The sequence below is a fragment of the Clupea harengus genome, chromosome 17, assembly GCF_900700415.2.
Source record: "Clupea harengus chromosome 17, Ch_v2.0.2, whole genome shotgun sequence".
Taxonomy (NCBI): domain Eukaryota; kingdom Metazoa; phylum Chordata; class Actinopteri; order Clupeiformes; family Clupeidae; genus Clupea; species Clupea harengus.
In genome coordinates this window covers 200,001-205,000 of record NC_045168.1, presented here as the reverse complement: position 1 = coordinate 205,000, position 5,000 = coordinate 200,001, and the positions used below count along the sequence as shown (strand labels likewise).

The following is a 5,000-nucleotide window of genomic DNA, read 5'->3' as shown; positions in this document are numbered from 1 at the left end:
TCGCCGGCACTGACTATAATCTATGCTTCGCTGAACACGTATAATTTACTCGAATATCTATAAAAGATCAAATTCACTGACTGAATTTTATACCATTCCTTGCGATCTGTATTCACACTCATGGTGCCTATTTTTCGAAAATTTTCTGAAGTGTCTTCTTTACTCATCTAATGTCTTCCGTCAGTCTAACTTTGTTTTAGGCGTTATTAAATGTCAATCACTCTAGCCTACTCAACACTTGCATCACTCGCTTGCAGACACCTTCAACACCCCTACACACACACACAATCACACACCCAGCATGCAACACTACTGATACCACTGATGTTCACACCCCATCGTATGTTCTGTAGGCTAATGTTCATTTCTACAATATAGTTCAGGGGCGGCTTGTCCATAAAGGCGATTAGGGCGACGCACTGCCTACGGGAAAAGGAATTTTTTTTTCTGTCAGATTCTACCACTAGACCGTCTGATCTGCCTCTGAATGTCATTGTCGAATCAGCCAACAGTCACTCAGGCAAACGTGGTGCTTGAAATGACCCCGCCCCTTTTTGGGGCAAAACTGAAATCGCCCCAGATCTCTCTCATTGACTCATGTTAAATCCATTTTTAACATTCAGTGCAACAACTCGATTCGCTCTTTGAAAGTCGGCGTACTTATGAAGGTAAATTGACAACAAAACATTTAGGACTTCCTAGACCAAATGTATCCATTCAACAGGTTTCTACAAGGGGGGGGAATCCTACATCCAAGAATTGGAATGAAAGAAAATCGTGGCTAGCAGGCTGTGAAGTGGCAAATTCCTATATACCACTGTCACTTGTCATAGGTTTCACAGTGTGAATGTTTGCTTCTTGCACTAACACTGAGTTATTTTCTATGTGATGACTTATTTAGCTTTTGTAAGCCACTACTTTCAAGATCAGTCGTGTAATATCCTCACGATGGTTTGAGTAAAGGGTTTTTTATTAGCTACTGCACACCAACATAGCATAGCCACTGCCTGACTTCTTTTAACCATTGTCTCTCTAACACCCGTGTCTTAACCCTTCACCCCAACGTTACCTCCCCCTAGGGGATTAGTGCAGGTAGTGCTTTTCTCTGAACTTACAACATTCCTTCCCCTCAGAGAAAACTAGTAGAAGCTAACTCCCAAATTGAACACATCATTTTTTTTTTTTTTTTTTTTATAAATATATATATATATAAATACCTCTATTCCCATATATACAACCCTAAAGAACATCTTTAAGCTAGGGATTTGGGTGGACTACCTCATCCCAGTGAGATTCCAGGACGCATTCTTGTCCTCTGTATGTGGAACTCACTACTAAACTAATCATAGCCATTTCAATCATTCAAAGTCTTTTTTTTTTTTTTTTTTTTTTTAGCTTGCAGAGAAGTAATCAGGAGCCTTTCTATCTCGCTGAGACCTTCTCACTGCTGGTTGTTCCTCTGCCGGAAATGGCTCTGTCAGTACATCAGCTGGTTCTGCGGCCGTGCCGTCATCATCAGCGCAGAAAGGTGTCTCAAGTCCGATTGGTGGTTCCACTAGTGAAGCCTCAGGTAAGGCCTCCGGTCTCCTTGGCGATGGGGAACTTCTGCCACGCACTTGGTCCATGTGTCGTCTCACCACTTGTCCGTTCCCGAGTGTGACTTTGCAGGATACAGGACCAGTCTTTTCTGTTACGGCACCAGGTATCCATGTTGGTCCGGAGCTGTAGTTACGTGTGAAGACTAAGTCTCCTTCCTCAAGAATCCTTGCTCTGGCATGCCTGTCATGGTAATACTTTTGTTTCTCCTGCTTCCCGCGCACTCTGCCTTGGAAATCTGGGTGTATTAAGTTCTAGCGTTGACCTCAACTTCCTACCGCACAATAACTCAGCTGGTGATTTCCCCGTGGTGGATTGAGGGGTTATACGGTAGTTGAACAGTGCTCGTGCGATTTTGGTGTCAATTGAATCTCCTGTGCTCTTCTCACAAGTGACTTAAAGGTTTGCACTGCCCTCTCCGCTAAGCCATTAGAAGCGGGTGATATGGTGCCGTAGTGATGTGCCTTATCCCATTCTTCTCTATGAATTCTTGGAACTCTTCACTGGTGAAACAACTACCATTGTCCGACACCATCACCTCAGGTATGCCGTGTTGACTAAAACTCTGTCTCAGGCACTCAATCGTGACAGCCGATGTGGACCTACTCACCGCATGCGCTTCAAATCCACTTTGAGTATGAGTCCACCTGAATCAGAAAACATTTTCCCTTTCCATGGACCTGCATAATCAACATGGATTCTTTCCATGGCTTGTCTGGCACTTCCCACGGATGTAATGGGGCCACTGGCGGACTGTTCTATTTTCCTGACATGTCACACAGGCCTTCACCTGCTCCTCCACCTCGGCATCCATGTTCGGCCACCACATGTAGCTGCGTGCCAACCCCTTCATCCTAGTGATGCCTGGGTGACCTTGGTGAAGCTGCCTCAACAAAGCATTTCGTCCCGGTGGAGGGACAACCACTCGTCCTCCCCACAGTAAACATCCTTCTTGTATGCTGAGCTCATCCTTACGCCTGGTGTATGGTGTAAATGCCTTATTTTCCACTTCCCTTGGCCACCCTCGGCAGGATGTAGTCCCTCACTCTAGCAACACCGGATCTTGTCAGTCCATTGCTTTATCTGCTGTGCATTAACTGGAGGTGTTTTCAACATCTTCAAACAGCATTACTCTCTCTTCTTCCTCAGGCATTTTCTGCTCTTTCCCTTCCAGTGGCAGTCTGCTCAGAGCGTCCGCGTTCGTGTGGTCTCGGCCTACCTTGTAAACAATGGTGTACTCATACGCTGCCAGTGTGACTGCCATCTCTGTATCCGGGGCGAGCATCTGCGGTATGGCTCTCATTTCACTGAATAGTGAGATTAGTGGCTTATGCATCCGTCACAATAGTGAATTGTCTTCCCGTACAGATATTATGAAAATTTCTTTACTCCAAACATCACTGCCAGTCCCTCCTTGTCTAGCTGGGAGTAGTTTTTTTCAGCGGGATTGAGGGTCCTTGACACGAATCCTATGGGTCTGTCCGAGCCATCCGCCATTAGATGGGAAAGTACTGCCCCACCCCGTAGGGCGAGGCATCACATGCCAAGATGAGAGGTTTGTTTCCATCATAATGCACTAACACACTACAGGATTGCAGCAGCTCTTTTGACTCCTCAAATGCCTTCTGCTGCCTTGAACCCCATGACCATTTTTCCTCTTTCTTTAAAAGTATGTGTAGCGGGGCCAGCAGCGTGGAGAGTTTTGGTAGGAATCTGTGGTAATAATTTAACAACCCCAGGTAAGCTTTCAACTCACTGACATTTTGTGGTTGAGGGGCTCCAGCGATAGCCTCCATCTTGTCTGTCAGCGGACGCAACCCGCTGGCATTTATTTTGTGTCCAAGAAACGCCACCTCTTTACCCATGAATTCACACTTGCTTCTTTTAGCCTAAGGCCGCTGTTCTCCAATCTACGGAGTACTTCCTCTAGGTGTTCCAGGTGTTTTTGGTCATTGGGTCCTGAGATCAGAATGTCATCTAAGTAGATGGCCACGTTTGGGATGCCCCCCAGGATGCCCTCCATGGTTCTTTGGAAAATCCCAGGACTTGACGCTACCCCAAATGGTAAACGGGTGTAGGTAAACAGGCCTTTGTGTGTGTTGACAGTGACATACTTCCTAGATTCTTCCTCCAGGACCAGCTGCTGATAGGCATGACTCATATCTAATTTGGTGAAGTGTTGTCCCCCATTCAGCTGTGCAAACAGGTCCTCCACCCTAGGAATTGGATACTGATCCAGCCGCGATGCACGATTTACTGTGAGTTTATAATCCCCACATATTCGAATTGACCCGTCCGGCTTCCTAACTGGTACAATGGGCGCTGCCCACTCTGCATACTGCACTGGCTCTATAATCTTGTCATCCTGCAGCCTCTGTAGCTCTCTCTCTACTAGTGGCTTTACAGCATATGGCACCGGCCGTGGTTTGCAGAATCTTGGCTGAGCCTCCATGTCTACATTGATCTTTGCTTTGAAATTTTTAAGCTGTCCCAGCCCTTCCTTAAACACTTCAGTATGTCTATTCAGTATCTGTTCCAGCTGCAATGGAGGTGCTGACTCCACCTGGTTCACCAACTGATCTGCCAGGCCCAGCTCCCGTAGCCAACTTCGCCCCAGTAGGTTAGGTCCATCACCCTCAACTATCACTACCGGCAATGTCTTTTCTGTTTGTGCGTTCTGCACCTGCACTTGTACCCTGCCTAGGACTCTGAGCCTCTCTCCAGTATATGTTTTCAATTTTAGCAAGCAAGGCTTCATCTCTGATATGGCTGTTTTCTTCCAAAGCTGCACATATTGTTGTTTGCTTACTATGGTCACTCCACAGCCAGTGTCTATTTCAAACATGACCTCTTGTCCATTTATTTTCACTGTGCGCGTGATGGGAGCCACCTTGGCTACTTCTTGTGACACACTGTAGATGGTGTGAGTGCTACTTTCCTCTGTGTCACTTTCTCCTTCTCCTTCTCTTAGAAGATGTGTACGCCGTTCTTTGCTAAAGCCTCTGCCTTCGCCTCTCTGGCCCCCCTTGTACACTGCTTTATATGTACTAGCCGCCGCTGCCTTAGATCTGCAGGCCTTGCTTATATGTCCCCTCTTACCACAGTTGTAGCAGAGCGCTGTAGCAAATTTACACTCATCTGCTGTATGCTGTCCTTTACAGCGGTAACAACTGGGGAATTTACGTTGTGCATTGTCTGAAAACATCCTGTGGACAGCTGTCTGAGATTTCCTCCCACATTCATTTTGAGCCGTGTCCTCTGCTAACTGGCCTTGCATCTCTTTCACGTCCTTTGACGCTGATTCCATAGCCAAACACAACGTCAGGGCCCTATCGAACGTCAAGCCCCCTTCAGACAATAGTCTACGTTGCATTCTATCATTGTTCACTCCGCACACCAGTCTG

The 5,000-nt window shown here is 46.6% G+C and overlaps 1 protein-coding gene across 1 annotated transcript in view; it reads left to right on the top strand.

The window, feature by feature from the left end:
- Positions 1-5,000, top strand: part of stx1a (syntaxin 1A (brain)) — a 28,009-nt gene that overhangs the window by 13,165 nt on the left and 9,844 nt on the right. The window lies entirely within an intron of this gene.